The following is a 23,012-nucleotide window of genomic DNA, read 5'->3' on the forward strand; positions in this document are numbered from 1 at the left end:
ATGAATGAAATTTAACACTTCTAAACCAAGCGTCCTCTGGTTGTATAGCTTGAACTGCTAGTAGGAACTGACTCATTCCTATATTATTATCTTCTTCCAAGTTTCAGGTGTCCCAGAATTTCCCAGATCTGGTGGATCAGCTTCAGCTTTTCATGATCTTGAGCCCTGGGAAAGTGGACAATTAGGGTGAAAAACTCTTTCCCCAGAGGGCATTTCATCCCAGTGTTTCACCCTGACCATTGCAGGTACTCTTCATCACAGTGTCTGCAAGGGACAGCTGTATCTGGAGTCAGTAAATTCTTTTAGCTCTGGTTGAGTTTGTGGATGATCTAGGCGAAGTGATTTAAGAAAAAAAAAAGGGATGAAAGAACCCCAGAGGATTTGATGGGGAATTAGTTTCCATTTAAGAGAAGAGCTATGCTAGGAATAGTATGGAGGCTGGTCTCTGGGGAGGTAAGAAAATAGGAGAGGAAAAAGAAGGATCCTTAAGGAGATGATGCCATAGCTTCAGCTATGGAAAAAGGTAATTTCCCAGTATAGACAGATAATAGGGATGAGGATCCAGGGAGCGTGGCAGCTGGGTCTGATGAGATTCAGCCTGGCAAGCTGACACCAGCAAAGGGATCACAAATGCTTTCCCTCTCCTCCTCACCTCCTACTTCTCCAAAGTTTAAAGTTTACCTGTTAATACCCTTATCAGAAGTTTGTGCTGAGAACTCTTATCTGGATTTTACAGGCAGCTTCTGGCACCAGACCAAAATTGAAGGAAAGCATTTCATTCTTCTCCAGTCGTTAAATGAAAGCAACATTATAAGCCAACAATATTATTCTCATTAATGGGAAGGGACTGTTAATGATGGGAACATATGTGTTTGGCTTTCAAATGAGACTTGCCATCTATCCCTGCTTCTGACCTGGTACAGCTTAGCAGGGCTAAATTGCTTTTTAAAGCTGAACAGAATGAACCTTAATTGAGGCATTAAAAACACGTTCATTTGATCTTCTTGGGACCCACAGCCCTGCCGTTGCTGATGGCTGGCCTGGGCTCTGGCGGGCAGGCGAGAGGAGCGTCCCGCCAGACAAATGTGGTGCTCGAGAGCATCTGGGTTTGCCAGCAGTTTTTCTGTCGTTCCCCCCAGCTCTCCCTATTTTTCTCTTTCAAATGTAATTGAAAGTCATTCTTTTAACTTTATTTATTTATCGGCTTGATACATTTGAAATTGCAGGCGCCTTCATCTCAGCATTCATTTCCTTGCCCTTTAATGTGAACCTGACTCAATTCCCCATCTCCTTCAAAGCCCTTTATTAGTTCTGCGGCGTTTCTCCCCCACCCTCCCTTTCCCTAATTTCTCCTTCACCTTCAGCTGTGGTGGAGACGAGCAGCCCAGGGCCAGGTTTGGCTGGCGGTGCCTGGCTGTGCTTCACCACCTCAGCTGTGAAGGTGGTGGCGTTACCCCGAGTCCAGTGTGATGTAGCGGAGGGAAAAGGCACCTCCCAAAACAGCTCTCCCCAGGTCGTCTTGCTGATGGAGTCACCACTGCACTGCATGGTGGAGGAGCCCACCTTCCTTCTCGCTTCACAACATCTGTGGGGCTCTCTCCCCCCAGGTTAGTGGGGCAGCTGGTCCCTCTTCCCCTCCTATCGGTTGTAGTGTGCCTTCCTCCAAAAGAAGTCTTTTTTGTGCCCTTTTTTTCTCTTTGCTAGCAACCCTTCAGTACCTGAACCCACAAGGCTTCTGCCACCAAGGGCAGGCAATTCAGCAGGGGGGGCCAGCATGGGAGCAGACTGCAGTGAATCATTCAAAACAAAACCCAAAAAGGTCCTTTATCTCTGACTTGCTTGAGCTGGAAGGAGGATATTCATTTTCTTCTCTTCCAGCTGGGGAAACTGAGGCTTGGAGCAAGGAGGTGATCTGCTCAGCGTAGCTGGGATTATAACCCAGGCATATTTTTCATTAACTACCTCTGACTCCCACAGCAGGACCCAAGGTCCAGCTATAAAGCACCGAGGGGCTGTTTCTGCAAAGCTCCAAGCTCTGGCCTTGCCTGGCTCTTCCCAGGCACAGAGTCAAAACAGCCTGCAGAGAAAATCAACAATCTGCTTTGGATTTGTCTTGCTGGGAGTTGAGTTATTTTTTTGCCTTGTCACTGAGATGTGGCGATTACAGAGCTCAGCTGTGGGGCTTGGGGCACGGCGAGGGGACCCAGACACTTGGTGAGCTGTCACCTCACACCGTCAGGGTGAGGCTGGTGCAGAGGAGAGCTGTGATAAGGCAGCTGTGTGATGGGATAGTGTGCCTAAGGCACTGTGAAAGAGCCCATGAACCTCTTCTTGCTGATGAAAACGGCTCCTTTATTTTATTTCATTTTGTTTCGTTTTATTGGGTTTTATTTATTTTATTTTATTTATTTTTTTCCCTCCCCCCCAAGCCTCTTTTCATCCCCTTATCTTCACTGGTAGTTAATAGATTAATGCATGTCTCGGGAAGATAAATGCACTTTCAGATCTTCAAAAGGCAAGCCAGCCTCTGAAACCAGTGTTTACACCCTCTTTGGCTGGGGACAAGGCAGACAGGCAGCATGACACGACCTTCGGCTTAGCCGCCAAGGTCAAGCTGCAATGCAAATGCTGGTCCCCAGGAGCAGAGTGGGTATCAGAGCTCCCAGTAGCATGGCTGGACGAGTCTGCCCTGCGGTGTTTGGGTTTACCTCTATGCTTTGCCAGGGCAAAGTCCCTCACCTCTGCCTACTCTCCTTCTTCAGGCATTGAACAGGAGTTTTGGGATGGAGGAGGAAAGAGAATGGAGTCAGAGGGAGCACAAGCCAAAACTTTCCAGGATTCAAGACTATGCAGATATTGAGACTTTTACTCAGCCCTGGATCCTGAGTAACACACCTGAAATTAACACACCAGTTAGAAAAGAGATGTCCAGCTCCAACGTGCAGCACCACTGCTGTTCCCCACCGAGGGCCAGATCACACCAGTTCCTGCACTCCTTGAACAGCTCAAGTCCCATATAGGTCTGTCTTGGCCATCCCTGAACATCCCATTATGCATTAGAATAATCACCCAAGGGTCCATAACTGATTCTAGCCTGAGTTCTCCAGGCATGCTTTAGCTATGTGGCTAAACCACACTCAAAATACTGAATTTTATGGATTACCTGAGTGCCAAGGTGGCTTTGAAATAACCATCCCTGTGTTTGCACTTCACTCCAGCTCCTTCCCTAGCCCTCAGAAGTCACCGTTTGGCATCCCTGGCTGCTGGCTTGCCTGATGCTGCAGAGAGGAGGGGGGCTGGGGGCAGCAGGTTATGGGGTCAGGAGGAACAGGGCTGGTGTATACAGTGCTTAAGTGGTGGCTCCAGGGTGGGAGAGAATGTAATTCTGTTTGAGCAGTTCACAGGCATTTCGAAGCTCGTCCCTGTGAATTAGGGGGCGAGTGGAGTCATTAAACCCTAATCAAAAGCAGCTAATCAGGAATCAGTGGGAGATCTTCCAATTAATCGAGGCTGGAGCTAACGGAGCTGCGGCTCTGGCAGCTGTGGAAGGAGGATGGCAGTAAGGAATTAACAGCAGTGCAACATCTTCTGCCACTGAGACACCCCAAGGGGTCTGTACCAGCTCAGGGGGCACATGATCAGTCTGGCAACCTCAGAGGTATTGAGGGGACCTTGAAAGATACCTTGCTAGCTAGGAGTTGCCTGTGACTTCAGAACTGTACTTTTGGAACCAGCTGTGGCTCTGTGGGTATTCTGCTGACCTACTGCAATGGAGGTCCTACAAGGCTTTTCTGCCTTGTGGAGCAGAAGAGCAGCTCTTGCATACAGTTGTTAGCAGAGATCCATTACCCCACATCGCTTCACATCTGAGAGTCTCCAAATGCTTTATGGAATTTCACAGGTGAATATCAGCATCTTGACTTTACAGGGAACTAAGTGACATGCAAGAAGTGCTATGACATCCCAGACATCGCACAGGCTTTGTCTGCAGTCCAGTGAGGATTTAACTGCAGTTAAAATAACAGTTTATGCGTTGGATGCAAAAATCACTTTTCGCTGTGTTGTGGTGCCCTGAAAGAGAAGGCACGCTTGGCTGTTGTTTTCCTCTTCTACTAATTCACATTAATAACTAAGATGACAACCAGTCTCTGTGGTCAGTCACTTCCCACAACCCCTAGGCACTAATCTTCTGATGGGACCATTAAGGGGAGCAGCAATGTTCGCATTGTATGGTCTCCCAAATTCAGCTGTGGCCCCGGTTTCCCACCATACCCTTCTAGACCTGAAGTCTTTCTCCTCAGCATCCCTGAAGTTAGCAGGCAGTTGTACCCCACGAAAGCACAGTGTGTGGCATGGAGAATTAGGGCGTATGAAGTTGCCTGAACCCCTGGACACCTCCTGTGCCATTGAGTCATGGGAACACAATGCCACTTTGTGTTTCTTTCTATTTTATGATAAAAAACCTCAAGGATACGGTAGACTCCTCTCACTGTTAAAAGCGTCTGCGGAAAAGCAGAGATATTCTGCTGCTTTTGGAAATTCCCTTGCTTCCCGCTCCAGAGAAACATCTCTCTTCATAAATCTTATTGTACCTATAAAATCCCTTCCTGTTCTTTAGCTTCTGCTTGACTCCCTCTAACGTGGCTGTTACACTATTGCATTCAGGCCGTGCTATAAAAAGAATAAAGTGCATTGTGTCGGATCGAGCACAGCTGTAAATCTTTGCCACATTGGAGTCGACACAAATTGAATTCTATCATGGCTCTTCTTTGGAGGGTCTGCCGACTACCTTTTAAATTTGCCAGGGATAAGATGCAATTTAGTTTAAGTAACTAAAGTGAAAAGGTGCACAACATTGTTGTAGGGCATTAGCTGCTGAAGTTCAGGTCTGTAGAAGAAGGGGCATTTCTCTGTCCAAAAAACATTACTCAGAAATGCAGATGAATGCAATCAGCAAGCCTGAGTTCACATTTGCAGATACGATCTTAATATTTAACCCCCCTGAAACAGATTTTCTGGAAAACCCATCTCCTCACTTGATAGCAAAGGGACAGCAAAGTCTGGTACAATTTATTGGTGTCTGAAATATCCCTGCTCATCTGCTCACCCCTTTTCATGTGTGTTGTAGGGGGAAGCGGAGTTTGTGAAAGTTTTTCATCTAGCTTGAGATAAAGATTTTTAATCCAGGTCAGCTAAACCAATTCCTGTTTTATAGCATGGCCCCATAAATAAACACATTGACATAATTGAGGAGGGTGGTAAATCAGGGATGAGGACTGGCTGAGGGCCTCTTGTACCAACTTTGCTGTGGAGATGCTGTGTGAGAAACCTCCTGACGGAGACTGGACCTGGTCTGACATCTTCCAGGCAAACTGTGATGTTGGGTGACACCCCACAGACCTCGTCTGTCCTCCTCCAAGCCTGGAAGGCAGCAAATCTTCAGACCTGCTGGTAGGGCTGGGGGATTTCCAGGGATCTGAGGACTTCTTAAATGGCATCACTTGCCCTGTGCCCCAGATTGATGCAGGGCTCTTAAAACTAGCACACCAAGCAGCATGAGGGAGGAGGTCAAGCGTTACCAGGGAACCAAAGTTCTCCCAGGGCTTCTTTTTCTGACTTGGACACATCTTCCTTTTCCTGTGTGTTGGTTTCCAGCAGCCAGAGGATGATTTGCCACCCCCTGCAATGTGTGTAGAAATCTTTTGGTTTAAAATCATCCAGGTATTGTCACAAGGATGACACCCCTTGTGACATCTGATGTCACACTCTTCCCTCCCCTGGAAGCTTGTTTCCCCACAAGGTTTTGTTTCCTGATCTACCGCCCTGTCCGTCTGCTGCTCTCCTCATCGTCTCTGTGACTGTGCTGAGCTATTGATTTTTGCCTTGCTCATTTTGTAGATTTGGGGACGGGGGAGGGATGCCTCAAGGGAAGGTCAGGATAAATTGGCAATTTGTCTCCGCCTTGGCTTCTGCATCCCTTACTCGAGGTCTCCATTGCATCCTTGTCCTTGTTGCAATTTTTCTGCCAAATGCCATTTTTACCCTCCTCACAGGTCCCAGGAGAGCTGTTATTTATGGCTGGTGGAACAAAACCAAACGACACAAGCTGGTTCCCAGCCTGCAGGAGGATATCCATCAGTGGGGACTTTAGCGAAAGCCTTTTGTTTAATTATGGGATCACTCATGTTCTCTCCAGTCTCTTGCCCCTCCCGGCCTCCCCTTGCATCCTTTCAGTGAGAAGTCCAGGAGGTATTTCATTCTCTGCTGGCGACTGATGGTTTACTGAAATGATTTCTAGATGTTCTCTGTTTATATTCCTACCGATGCAAATCCTTCTCCATTGATCAGAATATTTAATACCTGGGAGGAGAGGGCAAAGGGTCATCCACTTCAGAGTCAGTTTGGGAATGATAAAGATTGTTCTATGAATATTTTTGCAAAAGGACAGACATTGTCCCTGATTTCTCTCTTCTTTCCCTCCTATGTAATCAGCATTTTCTTTTACTAAAAAGCAAAACAAAGACCCTAAGGGTTTCAATGAATGAGCATGAGAATCCTGTTTAGCAAATCCTTCCCTATTTACTCTGTTTCTGCTATGGCACATATGGCACTTTTTTTCCCAGAACCCAGGCAGCACTTTCTGGAAATGCATCTTGAAGTAGACTGAAATTTGTCCTCTGTGGCTCTGACCCTGGTAAGTCACCTACCAGTGACAATGTGCAGGCGAGAACAGCCTTTGGGTGAGTCCCAAAGACCTTTCTTTCCCTGGCAGGCCTTGTTTATTAGGGACTGGTAGTTACGAGGAGGTATTTCTTGTCTGGACCTCTCAGAGCCAGAAAAAGGGACCGTGCTGGATGGAGCAAAGACATTTGGTTTCTCTGAGGGGCTGACATCTCCTAGGAGGTGGTAGGAGGCATCAGGAATGGAGATGTACTTCTTTAGGAGAGGGAAAAGCCTGTGAGTTCAGACTCTACAATAATTCACCTGGCTGTGTATCTGGCCCTGAGCCCCAGGAACCCTTTCCAGCTCTGCTTTACATTTTGTGAATTGTTTCTACAAATGATCAGTTTTTATGGGCATGTCGCAATGTGATGAACGACTGAGGACGATCAGTGAGGATATCTGTCTCCACCAAGGCTCTGCGAGTCAGCTACCCCATGTCTAGCTGCTACTTTTCTGCCTTAAAAGCCTCAATATTCTCCACTCAGCTCACCTTCCTGCTCTTTCCTGGTCTCCAGATCCATTAGTCTGTCTGGGCTGGTACCCATTAAACTGCTGAACATGGGCTACTCCAAGAAATCTTATCAGTGCTGCAGCTATTAAAGGCAGAAATAGTAAGAAATCGAGTCACCGGTGCAGGCAGTCTGGCACTTGGATTAAGAGAGAAGTTTTGTGAGGGCTTGTTGTTTGTGGAGAACCGCAGAAGCTGCTGTGGACAATATTTGATTACTGTGACAGTGGTTATTAATAAATAGTTTGCTAATGTGAAACAGCAGTATTCCTGGATCCAATAGTCTGAGTTTCGTAAGGTTTCCAGTACCAGTGCTCTCTCCACCACTTCCCAAATGCAGAGAGGCTTGTGCAACAGGACAGCAGTGCTACCTTACCCCTGCAGGCGAGGAAGCTGAGGCACGGGGCTTCAACCCATTTGGTACAAGGTCGCTCAGGCAGTCTGTGATACAGGCATTGCCTAAGGCAATAGACCTGCAGATGTGCTAGGGGGATCATCCCTTGAAAGAGATGCATTTTGTAGTGGAACAAGTTGGGTTTTTTTCTTGTACAATTTACAACAAGGGCTTTTAGAGTGTTTTTCCTGCTACTGCTAATGGTACTGAAAAAAACTCCGAAGCTCCAAAACCTTGGGACCACTTATTTGTTAATGCCCTGGATGGGATGTGTTACACTGGGGAGGAGGTTTGGGATGCAATGTCCCACTGCCAGGTATCTGCTGGCCTGAGCACGTTGGCTGGGCATGCTAGCTGTCCTACTTCCACCATCAGCACAACTCTCGTTTTAAAGTGTAAATGAGACTGCAGGCAGGAACTAGACGGAGAGGACTTGATTTTGTGTGCCTTAAAAAAATCATGCTGAGCCAACCATGATTAGAAGCATGCTTGTGCAGCTCAGCACAAGCAGAGCCCAGTGAGGTTTCCTGGGCTGAGAGCAATAATTTTATAATTACTAGGTCTGATGGGAAGGCAGGGCGGAATCTGCCTTTTATGTGGAATTTTCACCCCTGTTCAGAAGTTTACACTCAAGACCCAGCTGGATAGTTTTACCCTGGACCTCCTGGTTGTTCTGTGCCACCCTTAGTCCTGTTCGGATGCAGATTTATCTTAAATGAGATCCCACCTTTTCTTAACTCTATTTCTGTGCTTATTTGTTTGGATGATTTATTAAATTCCTTGGAATGATACTTTTCAGAAGGGGATGTTCTTTTATTTACATTGTGTGAAAGAGAGAATCTTAGCTGATGTCTCTCTGAAGGAAAGAAAAGCAGTTTTACAAATCCCAACTCTACCTCTGGATAAAGTTTGAAGGTTTGCCTGGACAGCTGTCCTAGAAAGCAGCTCTACTACCAACTTCTGCCCCTGGAAAAGAAGTTGCTTTCTCAGTTTAATTTGCTCTCAGTTCAGCAAGCAAACTGTGGAAAACTGGCCAAGAGTTTCATTGGCACATCTAAGTAATAAAAAAATAGAAAAATTAAAAAAGCTGTTCACCCTTTTAACTGATACAGCTCATGCTGGCCAAACTTTTAAGTGTATACTTGGCCTTTATCTGGGAGTGCTTTAAAAATGCAATAATGGAGTGCTGAAATGAAGATGTTGGACAATAGGTGTGCTCCTTGCTTCAAAAGCTCCCAGGTAAGAATTTGCTCACTGGTGACATCCCATCCATCAGAGATGCCAAAGTTTTGTCACAGTTCCCAGTAGAACAAATTGTCACATAAATCAGAAAAGATGGAGCCAGTCAGGACATGGGATCTGGCCGCATTTTTTTTAAAACTAGGAGTCGCATGCTGAAATATTCTGGTTTCTGCCTCCTCATGTTAATTTGAAAACAAAATAAGGCAGTTAATTCTCATTCTGGATGGGAAGAAATCTGTTCAGTGGATTGAAGTGACTGGAGATTTTTCTCCCCCCTATTTGGCATGTGCACATGATTTAGTTATTTCACACTTGGCCTTTGGGAATTATTGGTATAAATACCTTTGCGCCGTGTGGAGATACATAACCCTTGAAGCCTGAAGATACGTTTTTCTGGCCTCCCAGATGGTGTGTGAGTTACCCCGCTGGCTGGCTGGTTTCTTTCACAGTGTATAGCCACAGCCCTAAGAGACTCTTACTGGAAAGGATGCTAATTGCTGTGGCTGTTTATTTTTTTGGTTTTAAGCACATGGATTTTTGGTATTCAATGTTTTTCTTAAAGCCCTGCGAAGGGGCTGCTTACAGCTAATGGATTGCTTAAAAGCCCTCACCTTCAGCCAGAAAAGGAGTTTTGAAAGATGTGCTGAGGGCCGTGGGATCAGATGTGCCCAGAGAACCTGGGACTGAATTTCCAGGTGCTTAAAAACCACCATTAAAGCAAGTTCTCAGACGTGACCAGTCTGAATCCAGCATGAAAATTAGCTGTTACTTTGGAAGCTTTAATGAAGGCTGGAAATCTGCCTAAAAAGGCTACTGTTTGGTGAGTGGTCCTGGACTTTTAATTGGTGTTCATTCTAGACCTTTTCACTCTTTGGAGAGCTTGCTTTGAATGTGTATGAGATGCTGAAATTTGGAACTTTTCGATGGAACAGGAGTTGTCACATTTTCGGATTCAGAACAGCCAAGAGTTTCATCCAGCCCATTTGTAATCCCTTCATTTAGATGGAATGAAGCATTTCGTTCTGATAAGGTCAAAGCATGAAAATATGAATATATTAAAATACGTGTCAAAATGAAGGTAATCAAAATGAGAACTGGAGCAAACACTGTTGAAATAATTCACTTGGTTTTTCCCCCCCACTATAAATTTCAGGACTGTGGACATATCCTTATGAAATGTTTTCATGGGAAAACTCTATTTTGCTAGTAGATAGCTACCCTGACTAAAATAATAAGATTTTGATCAACTCTTGGAAAAATACAGGCTTTGGGGGGGTGGTGGTTGAGATTCCCTAGCACTGCCATCAATCACATCCCTGCCTCTGGGCTTGCTGGCTGAGGAAGCCCTGGCACTGCTGTTGCTGTTGGTGTGACTCACAGGTCCCTGGTGACCCTTCAGCTGAGGGTTTGTGCTTGGGGCTGCACGAGGGCTGCTTAAGATAGTGAGATTTAATCCATAACTTTCCCCTGACATCTCAATAAAGATCTGCTGGCATCCTTTGTCACCGTCCCCAAAGCTGCGCTTGCTCTTCTTTCCCATTGAGGACAAGGCAGTCGTTCGAGAGGAGGGAATGCAATTGCAAATGAACACCTGAAAATTGATCCAGCCATAATCATCTTATAGTATTTTAATTGTGGGTCTCTGCCTCCTGATTCCACAGCAGTCAATCATTCCCTGTTGAGTCAGCCACCTCTTCTCCTCTCTCTGCTTTGCCCTCCTTGGTTTGAATTCAATCTATATGCATTTCCTTGCAAAACATAAACACTGTGTCCCCTTCCATGTGTGCTCCCTGGCTGCTGTTTCCCAACCACTAGCAGCGTTTCTATGCTGCTGCCGTCTTCCCCTGCCGAGGGGGATCTATAAAACTTGACTCGTAAAGGGAAAGAGATGGGATTTGACTCATGAAGGGAAAGAGATGGTGGATAGGTGAAAAAAAGATGGATGCCCCCCTCCCCAAAAAATAAAGAAATATGGGCAGAAAATGAAAGAGATTTAAAGCAGCTATCAATCGGTCGCTGTTCCAGCTTTAAGAGCTGTTGAAACAACATAATAAAAGGCAATAAACGAGGGATTTATGACCTACCTGCTGGAAATAGCTTGCTGCATCTATTGTGTGGGGTGAACACAGTGTGCAAGGCTGCGGGGGAGCGGTGCCCGCCTGCCCGGCATGCACGCGTGGCAGAGCCGCAGCCCCTTTGCGGGGCCATGCACCTGCCCCTGGCTCCCCCCTCCAGTTTCTCCCCTCCTCTTCACCTCCTCCCCTGCCTCTCAGCCCTCTGAACCCCCATATTTATGGGCTTGGCACTTTGTGTCTGAAAGACCCAGTTTTGTTCAGTTTGACTAGTAAGCCCAAGACGATTTGTTGCGATCGATGGCAGCAGGCTGGAATTTTAAGGGCCAGGTATTTTACCACGGGGTCCGGACCCTTGAGCTAAATCTTGAAGGCAGGGAAGGTGAAAACATACAATAGTGCCTAAGGCAGCATCAGAAAAGGCTTGTAAACTGCTAGCACATATTTAAATTGCAGGAAAATCACCAGTGGGGGAATAAACATACAAAACCAAAACCAAACCGAGAAGAAGAAAGTCAGGGAATAAACATGGAGATTTCTGATGCCTTCTTCAAGGCTAAAACTGCCCTTTAAAGAGAAGAAACAACCTTCTGTCCTGCCCAAAACCCACAGGGGTTGAAACCGCAGACTTTAGCACAAAGCCACGGTTAGGCAGCACCTGGTGCAGGGCTGGGCTATGTGCTGGCAGTAGCCTTGGGTGGTTTATGGACCACTGACACGGGGGGAGCTGCAACACAGGAAAGTGAGGAGACTAAGCTGCGGAAAGATGGTCCCCTGGGCATGGGGAATGGGTGCCTACCCTGAAAACACAATCGCAGGAGAAAGCGTCCCGTCTTTCCCAGTCCTAGATGCCAGAGCAGGGTGTGCTGGGTGTTGCTGGGCTTCATTTTGAAGCCCAGGCAGAAAAACCTTCCCTTGAAATGTGTTTTCCCCTCATTCTTCCTCAGAAAGAGTTTTAACCTCCCGCCTGTCACTCCTGCTTTCCGGCCACGAGTTACATGCTTTTGTTTTGCAAAGTGCAGTAAATCTTAATGGTGACATGAGAAGCTCTGGCATATCCGATGCTGTTTGTTCTTTTGGAGGAAGGTGGGGAGAAAAGTGAGCAGGCTGAGAGGGGTAAATCAATCCACTTTATAAAAAGAGAGATGCAGCATGGCACAACGCCCTAATCCAATGGAGCCAGTGTGCGCCAGAGAGACAGATCTGGGACAGAGAGAGGAGGGGTGGGGGGGCTGCAGTAATCCTGTGTCCCTCTTAAATCCCTAGCATGGAACAAAGCCCTTGTTAGCAAATAAGGATGAGGGAGTGGTAGCAATAAGCTAAATAAATACACTTAAATTCAGTTGTAATAAGAACTGGGAACATGCACTGGAGCCATTTCATAAACACTTAGGGACAAGATTGTTCTAATTATAAAAGCCCAATCAGAGGGACCAGCAGGCATGAAACTATGAATTAGTTCAGCTGCTTGAATGCCAGTCTGTGTCAAGGAGGCAGCAACTGCCTTCTCCCCTCTGTCCTGAAAGGTTTCAGGTGTTCTTTATTTGGCCGTGTTTGGAAAGGGGCACAAGCACCAGGAGCAGAAATGGCCTCAGTGTGTTCGCCCCGTGACGGGGAGAGCTGCCCTGCCCATCCCTGATAGTCCCAGGGCTTTCCCCCACGTGCTAAGAAGTCTCCTCTTGGTGGCTTTGACGGTGGGGACGTGCAGGAGCTTCTCTGCAGGATCCTTTCCCACATCTCTGCGTGTGGGTATAACAGCCCTGTGCATCTCAGCAGGGGTATGGACTATGTCCAGCCATTCCCCTCCTTTTCACCCCTTCCTCCCTTGAAATAATTCCTGCCTCCAGAAATGCAGTGAAAGGAAAAGAAAAGCTAAATTTTTGAGAGCTGCAGGTTTGAAAAATGTCAGGAAAGGATCCGGACACCTGAAAAGAAAATACAGTGACTGCTTTTCATTGCAAACTCAAGGGTCAGGTCCTCCCTAAGCCACGTCCCTGTCAGGAAATACTTAAGATTGATTAAATAGTAAACCATGGCTTCTCTCAAACTGTTGTAAATTTAAGGGCTTTCTAAAACTTCTCTGGGAGGCTCCAAAGGTTAAAAAGTTCCTTCTTCCTAAGAACCATAAAGAAATGGCATGGTGTGAGAGCCCCCTTTTCTCCTCTAATCACAGGGTGCTCAGAAAGATCACCAGAGCTGGCAACAGCCTTTGAAAAGATATTTTGGAAATTTGAGTGGGGACCCATTTCAGACCTGTGGATACCTTAGGCTTGGAGAAAGCCCTGCTGATGGCTGTGGAGAGAGGGTCCCCCTTGTTTTCCTGGAGGAACTTCCCACCCCGGGTCAATAGTTCTGCTGCCAGTTTCCCCCAGTGTTTCCTCCTCTGCTGCCACCTCGGGGGATTTCCCTCATTTCAATTTTTCACTTCACGTGCAAAAAATAAAAGCAAACCAAAACCCTACTCCTGTCCCTACCATTTCTCCTAGTTCAACTGCAGCAGACTAATTTTGAGGCAAGAAGCGTGGAGTTAATGGAAATTCTGTGAATTTACAAACAAGCATTCAGAGGGGAGAATGTGCCTATTTATCTCCTAATACAGTGGTTAAAAAAAAGTCTTTCTTTAATTGCGTTTGGAATCTATTCTAACGATTTACCCAGGAGAGTGTTAAGATGTCAAGGCTTTTTCATTAGTAATATATCCCCAAACAAAATCTTTGTTAAGATAGGTTAAGGCAGTAAATAGACCATTAATTTACAGGAACATAATTAGTACCTTGCAGTTATTCATGAAACTAGTAGGATCTCTTTTGTCGTTATTCAATGGCAAGATTTAAAGCAAATATAGAATCAGCAGGTCAAAAAACACAGAGGCCAAAAAGCATCAAAGGTATTGATTAAAGTTTCAACAATAACCTTAACTCTGCCCCAGTACCCAAAACAACATATTTATGCAAACAAAACACATTCTCCACATAGTAAATAATGAACACAGAAAACAGCATCTAGAGTTTTGAGCAACTCTCATTACATAGCTGCAAAACAGCTTGTTTTAACGGCTAGAGACTATAACCCACACATAAAATTGGAAACAGTATTTAAGGCATTTCCTTTCCTAAGAGATTGTGGATAATATTTAGATTTCTAATGAAAGTCTTTTATTTATTTTTCTTTATTTAATTCTCACTATTAACTTTGCAACCTTGGCATCATCTTTAGAGGAGCTGAAATAAAATGTTTTGTAGGGTCAAGGTCCTCTACTTCAAGTTCTCAGATTTTTTTTTAAAAAAGTTTGGAAACATTTCACAATTCAAAGTTATTTATTACTAATTTTGATTTTAGATTAGTAAAATAAATAAAATTTCAGCTGACTTCAGACTAACTGAAAAATTAATTTTGTTAAGTTCTTTTATAACTCCTTATTAGAAAGCTTGGTTTCACATGGTCCAGAAATCAAGCTTGAGCCGGTTTTCGCTTTTTCATGTGTATTACTGTAACTTGCAAAGCAAAAAGGAATTTTCAGGGGTCAGGAGCTGTACTCATAGGATAGTAAAGCTATAAATCATGGGCATTGCTCAACAGGTAAAATATCAAAATATATTAGACAGCAGTTAATGTTGCAGTTATAAATAATAGTGAATTATCAAACTGAAAAAAAGAAGCAGTAATAAGGTTATTGTGTGCTGGACCAAGAAGATCAAAGTTCAGCTGCATCATGAGATGAATGTATTACTGCTTCCCAGACTAGACCTTGCTGTAGCAGCTAAAGTGGAAGCAGAACAAATAAAGTCGCACTGCAAAGAAAGTAACAAGAGCCATTTTAATTTCTTAAATTAATTTCCCTTACTTGTTTGCTACTCCTAATAATGTTGAGGTGCTGAACAGGTGGGTAGAAATACTGTGTTTTCTTTATGGGAGTTTTGCCAGGTAGTTTCTCTTTTAAATATAAAAGTGTTGTGTGTGTGGTTTGTTTTCTTTTTTTTAATTGGTAAAATGCTTGCTGGAACAATTTCTAGAAAAAGGTCTTAGGAAACTAAATGTTCAAACAAATAGAATAATGTCCCCATTATTTGCTTGAATTGCTCTTCCAATGGCATTTAAGAGGAGCCCAAACTTAATCTTCTCTTGTTAAAGCTTGCAGCTCCCCATTTTGCTATTGAACGAAAGACCAAAAGCATGACATAGGAATTGGGGAAACTGAGGCAGGGAGTGATTTCTGACCAGCTGAAGGCTGCAGAAGGAGGCAGCACTGTCACAGCCCGGCACTCCCAGGCCAGGTCCCTGACGGCATCAGTGGTGGCACTTGCCAGTCCCTTTTGCAGCCATGGGACTGGTGAGAGACCATCTTGGACACCCCTGGGCAGCGTCGGCCGGTGGAGATGCTGGGTTGCAAATTTCAGCGCTGCCTCGCCTGCCTTTGTTACCTCTAATCCAGACACGCTGACAGCAGGACAGACTCCTACTGGGACAGTGCTACAGCTTGACCCTGCAGATGGTAAGGATCTCACAAAGTCTCAGTGTCATAAAGCTCTGCTGCAGGGTGGAGAATTTTAATAAGGACAGGAAAAAATAGCGAGAGGCAGGGAGAAAGGGATACATTGCAAAGAACCTGACCTTATTTCCTCAGAGTGTGTGACTAAATCACACAGCTAAAAATAGGTAAGTGATTTGCTTTGATGCTGTAGGATTTTGCTGATACCACTTTTGTTACACATATAAATATAGAGATTTAATATAATATTTCCCTTAGTGCAGTGTCTTCTATTAAGACAGTGCTAAAGTCTCGAGAGCTGCTGTCTCTATCTGCTGCTTTAAGCCGTGAGCTACAAGCAGGGACTCCTTGGCTCTGCAACTCGTGTGCTGTTGGCCTTTGGGAAAATGCAAGAGAAATTTCTTTCAGGAGGAAAGTTTAGTACCAAGCATTGTCCATGCCTGGTTCTCCGACACAGTCACTTCAAAACCAGTGGGAACTTCCCTGCTTATTTGTTATGAGCGACTGCTTTGGGAAGTTTTGGTCCCAGTCTCCTCCGTCTTTATAATGGGGAGGATAAAATCGATCTGCCTCTGGAGGAGGGTCTCAAGCACTATGAGCAGGTGATTGAGGAGGCTGGTGACTGGTGATGCACCCACTGGTTGGTACTGGGGCCAGCAGTGTTTCACAGCTTTGTTAACATCCAGGCCGATGGCACAGAAAGCAGCCCAGAGAGGGTGCAGATGGTACAAAACTGTAGGGAGCGGGTGATAGGCAGGGTGGTGGTGGCACCATTCAGAGGGACCTTGACAGGCTGGAGAAATGGGCCAGTGGGAATTCCATAAAGTTAAATAAGGGACGAATAACCCCTTACGTGGGGAGAAATGACCCCAGGCACCGGCACATGCAGGAAAGCAGCTTTGCAGAGGACATAGGAGTTCTGCTGGGCACCAGGCTGACGATGAGCTACTAATCCGCCCTTGTGGCAAAGCAGACAGGCACCTGGGGGCAAAGCATGGCCAGCAGGCAAGGAAGGAGGTCCTAATGCTCTGCCCAGCCCTGGTGAGACACAGCTGGATGGTGGACCTGGAGCAGCCTGCTCGAGCATTAGCTCGATGAGGTGATGGTGCAGAGCCCACCAGTCTCGGCCCTTCGCTGAGTCTATTATTTGGGGATCAGAGAGAAAGCAAAAGCCTGGACTCTGCTGTGGGCTCCTCCGCATGGCTGTAGCTCAGCTCTCCCCATACCTGGATGCTCTTTTTTTCCCTTTTCTGATTGAGCTGAGAGTCAGCTTTGCTAGGGGTCTGAGGCTTGAAGTGTACAAATGGAGAGAATTCTTTAATGCTAAACAATCTTTCTATTATAAAACTCCTGTATTTGTTTACTGAGAAGTTTATGCTGAATCAAAACCTCCAGACAGGACTGTCAGTGAGCAGAAGAAAAGAGGTGGGGGTTTATTTAAATTTAGAGCAGAGTGTCTCACCAGTGCCTATTCTGTTTTATTTCCGTCTGTGCTTTCCCTTTCCCTCATTCCCCTCCACTTTTCCTTTTATTTGGTAAACTCTCTGCTTGCCTGCAGAGGTACCAGACTCTCCACCTTCTGGACTCAGCTGTAGATGTGGAGACTGACGGAATGACCACACTCTGAGGACTTTGGTTCCTAGGGTCCAGGCATTTCTCTGCTCCTCCAGGCTATCTGGGAAAGTCCAAGAGGATGCTGCTGCTCTCCCATGTCTCCTACTGACTCCTCGCCTTTGGGAAAGAGCAACACATGCTCGTATGAATGGTGCTCCTTGCAGAGAGCTGTGTAAATAAAGACTCCAGCTGGGGGATGCCAAGAGCTGGCACGGCAGGGACTGCCACTCTGTCAACATAACCCCGCTCCTGACAGGCCTTGTTTTGTTGAAACAATTCCTTGCGATGGACTGAGTTTATCTCTAAGTCACTGGATTTACACCGGAGATCTAAACAGCCTGGTAAATCTGCCACCAAAGCACTGGGGTAGCATTTATCTGAGTGTCCCTTTGTGCGGCTGGGGATTCTCTGTGCACTGCTCAGCCTGGACGTGACTCTCTGCCCGTGCAGCAGGCAGTCTGTTTGGCTCAGGGGGACTCTTAGCAACCATAAAAAGTGTAATTAACCCCCCCTTCCTACTTCAAACTGTCTCATCAGGCTCCCAGGCTAGGCAAACGTTACAGCTGTGAAGAGATGAGCATGCTGTTTTCAGCCTGCAGCTGCAAGCCAGCTACCGGAGGAAAGCCAGTGTTTAAAAATCCGAGCTCTGCCCTCCTCGCTGCCGTCAGCTCCTGCCCGCCGGCCACCGGGTGCTGTCGGATAAGGTGCCTGTTGCACCCCCTCGCCTGCCGTCAGCCTCCTCGTGCCCATCCTGGAGGGACAGAGCATCTCGCTGCGGTCCTGGTGCTGAGCAGGTACAAAAGCACTAAATTAATTTTCATAGAGCCTTTTGGTCAAGCAGCTCAAAGCCTTTTAGAGACTTTAATTGAGCCTCGGAGTTAATGAAGCCTCACTAACATGCCTGCTGGATAAAGGAGTGTTTATTATCCCCTGCTTTACAGAGGTGGTGCAGAAAGCTGGCCAGGTTGCTGTGTGGGTTGGCTTAAGGTTTTTTTCCCCTTCAAAACTAATCATGAAGCACAAAATGGCTTGTCTTATAAAAAGAAATATTTTCAGCAAGTTGTTCTGAATACAGTGGGATTTTTTTCTCCCAGTTTCCTAAAGAAATTGCGAACAAACTTTGGGACTGAAATTAAACTTTTGCCTTCACAGAAATTTGTTAGGCAAATTAAGTTAACTCCTTGAACTCCCCTGAAAGCAGCAGTACTCCAAGAGGAGAGGTCCTCTATGTTCAGAGGTTCCTGGGCAGCCTCTCAAGAGCTGCCAAGTCAATGCTGCACCAAATAGAAGAACTGAATGACTTCCAAAAACCATGCAGTGAACTGTCAGGTCCCCTGACCCCTACACAGTGCCCACGTCCCAGGCTTGCCCTTCTCCAGCATAGCCAGGGTGTCCAGGGGGCACGTGTGTGTGTGGGCAGATCCTGCAAAGTGCCCCACTGACGGTGGTGAAGACCCCTCCTTCCTCAGCCATCTACATGTAATTTCTTGGTACCTATGGCCTGGACCACGCTGTAACTGCCTAGCACGAACCCTGGCCAAATACAAACTTTCTGTGTTTTGCTGCTCCCCTCCAGCCCTTGGAAGACTGAGATGCAGCACGGAGCAGCCAGCCTTCCCGAGCTGTAGCGCTGCTCAGATACGCTGACCTCAAACCATTTCAATCAGCGCCTTTCAAAGCGGCCCTTGTTCTTCGTGGTTAAAGCTCAGAAAGCTTGTTTAAAACTTGCCTTCGCTGTGTTTTTAACTCCGGCTGCTGCAGCGTGACCCTGCACGTGGCGCTCACCGGGGCTGAGCACCTCCCTGCGCCCTGCCTGCCGGGCTCCTGCCTCCACCCCTGCCTCTCCCTGGGGTTTTGCTTAAAAATTTCTTCCCTTTGCAGTCCTGCAGCCCTGCTGCCCATGTCTCCTGTGTGCGGGGTAAAGGGAACCCGGGCTGCTCAGCATTTTTCAAGTGGGAGCCCATGGGATCCTGTATTGAATCAATACACTGGGCAAAGTGGGTAAAAGACCTACCCTGCTGCTTTGTTTTTCCCTGCCTGCTATTGAAGAGTGACCCTTGCCAGCATGCCAGCAGCTCATTTTCTGGTGCAGGCATGAAAGGCAGCGGTGGGAATGTCACAGGATGGGCTGGTGCCAACCGAGGGCTTTGCAATAAAGTTTAGAGAAGTGTGCAACCTCCCCTGGCCTAGAAAGTGCGCAGGAATCACAGGGGACGGCCTCTCCACAGAAAAATCCTCGTTCTCCCATGCGGACTCAAAGCCCTACAGAGACACCCAGTCTCCAGCCCTGCATGTGGGGTCCCTGGCCCCCCGTGGCACAGGGAGAGCCCCGCAGACCGTGGTGGGTGTGAAGCCAGTTTCCCCACACCTCAGCAAAGGCTCAGCGGTCCCTTTGGGGACACATTGCATTAGGATCAGGCGTCCCAGCTCCAGCTGCCCTTCCTGCTGCCGATTTCCTGGAGGATTTCGAGGAAATCCTTTGGATTCATGGAAAAAAAAAAAAAAAAAAAATATGCATAAAATTGATCCGAGTGCCCCAGGAGCAGGCAGGCTGCATCCTGCCCCCCGCACTGCTTGCCAGCGGAGCCGGTGGGGGGGGAGGGGGCTGCAGCCGGCCCCCAGCCCCCCGATTCAGGCAGCCCCGCGGCGGCAGGTGGCGTCCCAGCTCCACGGGAGGCGGCGCGGGGCGCGCAGCGATGCGCAGCGCAGCGGAGCGGGGGCGCAGCGGGGGCGCAGCGGGCTCTGCTCCCCCGGCCCCTCGCGCTGCAGCCGCCTTTGCCTCGCTGCCAGCCCCGGGGTCTGTCGGCAGCCCCCGCGGGCAGGGGGCGGCCGGGTGTCTGATGCCTTGGGGCAGGCAAAGCTCTTCGGGATTATTTCAGCGAAATCCACGTCGTGGAAAATCATCGCTACTCGGTGGGGTGCGCACCCCATCCCCTTCTGAAGTGTAAGAGCACCAAGTGCCCCGGCAGTCACCCACATGTCACCCACCGGCCTCAAACCCGCCGTGGCCGTGCAGGCAGAGCGCCCGGGCATCACAGCCACGCGCTGCCTTCGCCTTTTCCCCCTTTTTCTGGTGCTTTTAAACACTGTTCAATTTTCAACCTCAGAAAAGCTGCAGGGGCTTTGCCAGAACCACTGCAGTAGGAATTGCGCTACAACTAAATATAGAAATGAAATTTTGGATGAAATACAGGCTTGGGTGCATTTTGGCAGAAGTCGCGGTGTTTTCCTCACAGTGCTGGCTCTGTGTGGAGTAGAATATTCCCAGGAATAGATGTGGATGGCACTTGGGGCTGGTGTTTTGAAATGTGTAGGGTAAGTTTGCATCAGCGTGAGAGGAGTTAGCAAGTAGAACAGAGCTGAACTCAGATTTTATGCCCTGTGAAACTCCCAGGGCTTATTTCATTCCAAAGTAGAATAAAACTTTTTCTTTCCCCGCCCCCCTCCTCTGTAAAAACAGAATAATCTGGAAAGAAATATTTGCATTTAGAATTATTATCATCAGTGTTGAACTGTTTTGGCTTTAGTAGTTGATAAGCTCACTCTCACACTTCCATCTTGACTTTTAGAGTCTTTTACAAGTGATAATGTGGTAAGAGTCCAAAAAAGAAAGCCAAAATAAATGGCAAAGTAGAACTGTAGCAAAGCAATAAAATGTAAGTGGAATTGTCATACTCCCGCAAGCCACTTTGCATTCATTGAATGGCATCCAGTGCCTGAAGAATCTGTGGAGTAACTTTTGACCCAGCTGCACTCAGATTTTCATTTGTGATGGATAGAGCAGCAAGCATATGTAATTTTCAGGTCAGGATGAATTGTAATTTATAATATTACTTATAAACTAAGGTATATTTATATGTAAATATTTGCATATAAACATGTACGTTTTTATAGATTAATTTATAGTTCAATAATTTTCAGCTGCTCAGATGCTTACAGTTTAACAGATATAATATCGGAGATATCCTGCTGGTCAGTTGTGGCAGGAGTTTATTTCCTTCAGCCCTTCCCCTAGAAGGCAGCAATACGGTGCAGCGGAGGAGTGGGATGCGGGAAGGGGACTGCAGGGATGCTCTGAGGATTTGCTGTCTAAAGCAAGGAGTTAGGGGAGCCCCTGCAGCCCTGGCTGCTTCCCTCAGGTACATGGTGTGGCTCCCAGCAGATACAACCATACCATTAGGCAAATAAGTTGGTCTGAGACATGCAGATAAGGCTGGAAAGGGCTGCCTGAGCCTGCCCAAGGAGCCGTTCTTTGAAGGAGTTTTGAGGCACTGGCACTGCTGGAAGGAGATAGGAAGGACCTTGAAAATTAACCAAATTAAGGCCTTTCCCCTAATCCCAGTAAGCTTAATTTTATCGAGGAAGTTTTTCGTGCCTGAGGACAGTAATAACCATTCCCTGCAGGGTGCAAATGCAGAGGGAGGGGAAGGCAGCTGCCCAGGGGTGAGCTCTGGCAGCCGTCTCGCTCTCCCCCTCCCATGGCACCCCGACACCAGAGCGGCACACAGTGCACCTCAACTCTCACCATCAGCGGGTGCTTACGAAGTGAGATTGATTAGGGCGGGCGTGCACATGTGGGGAGAAATTGTCTCTGCTACACATGTGCATACCAGCATGCTCCACTTCTGCAGCTGTTTTGGGATTTGGTTCTGCACATCCCTGCCACCTCGGTGGGAGTGCACCCTTCCTTCTGATGTAGGTTTGGTGCATCCTTAGTTGTACTGAGTTTGTGCAGGCTTAGCGCTCTTATTTCTTTATTTACCCATTTTAAACTCCAGCTCCTTGGCCAGGCTGGTGGTGCTGCCAAGGGGAGCTTCATCATGTGTTTGTGATTCTGGGGGCTATCCTTGTGAATGCCTTGAGATGCATGAGAAGGAGAGATTTCCTTTTTTACTAAATGCTCTGCTTTTCACCTTAGAATGTTGTTAATTCATAGGGTGGCTGCTGCTGCCAGCTGGTTCCCTCAGGAGGGCTGATGGGGACCTCAGTGCCATCACCAGCAGCGAGCCCACTGACTGCATGAGGACTTCCCTGGGACTGCAGCTCCCTTTTCTCTCCTCATTTCTCTGCTCTCTCTCCTGTACTTCTCATGCTCAGAAAGACTGTGACCCAGCTGAACTCACCAGGGCTTTGATATTGAGAAACATGGAATAGAGCACCTTGCCCATTCCCTGAGTTTCCAATGAGTGGGGAAAACGATCTCAAATTGAATAAAGCTGCCACGGATTCATTTGTTGCAAGCTGCAAATGAGGAGGCAGGATGACGAGGGAGGAGATTAAATCTGGGCTGAGAAGAGAGGTTGGGGTTTGCTGAGCTTCTGTGGCACAAAGAAGACTTCCTGCAGTGACTCAGCCTGCTGACAACTTTTTAGCTTGTGTGCCTTGGTTTCATACTGCCGTGCTTTTCCTAAGCTCTTTCACAGCCAACAGGACTGGTGAAATTTGAGGTTTCTGCTGTTTTTAGGCTGCCTGCGAATTAACTGAGCACTTGTGAAATAAGCTACTGTCTTGTAGTGTATTTTCAGCTCCTCCAGCGTAAGTAACATGGGGCCTGATTAGGAGGAATGGCTGAGAAAGGCTCAGTGTTGCTGTGCTGGTGTGAAATGCAGGCTCCAAGGTCCAAAGCTCAAGGGGGACTCTACCTGACTCGGTGACTTTTTGTTGGAAAAGGTTTTGTGTGTCTAGGGTCAAATTTCTGTCAAAGGAGAAGAGAGAAAGAGGGAGCAAAACAGCCGAGAAGCTCTGGAGGGAGATGTTCACCTGGTGCATGAGAGAACCCACTTCAAATTCTTGGTCTTAATTAGAAGAGAAGGGGAAATGAATCTGAATCTTTCATAACTCGGCCTATTCCTCTCTATCACTAGCACACTGGATCAGTAGCATGGGTAACTCTCCTTTAAGTGTTAAGAGAAAATAAAAAAGGTGTCATCATATAGCATACTGGAAACAAAAATTATTATTAGTAGTAGT

General features: G+C 46.9%; 1 protein-coding gene across 6 annotated transcripts in view; it reads left to right on the plus strand.

The window, feature by feature from the left end:
• TLR4 (toll like receptor 4) overlaps window positions 1-23,012 on the plus strand; it is a 115,875-nt gene that overhangs the window by 34,992 nt on the left and 57,871 nt on the right. For 2 of the 6 annotated variants that reach the window (XR_013930474.1, XR_013930476.1), the window contains exon 4: window positions 6,624-6,694. The exons of 1 other annotated variant lie outside the window; for it this stretch is intronic. The gene's annotated coding sequence lies outside the window, so the exon portion shown is untranslated. Of the gene's footprint in view, window positions 1-6,623; window positions 6,695-17,579; window positions 17,837-21,978; window positions 22,944-23,012 lie in introns of those variants that run through there. 3 more of the 6 variants (XR_013930477.1, XR_013930473.1, XR_013930478.1) reach the window with 3 other exon arrangements.

This window comes from Falco punctatus, assembly GCF_963210335.1.
Source record: "Falco punctatus genome assembly, chromosome: 9".
Lineage (NCBI taxonomy): Eukaryota > Metazoa > Chordata > Aves > Falconiformes > Falconidae > Falco > Falco punctatus.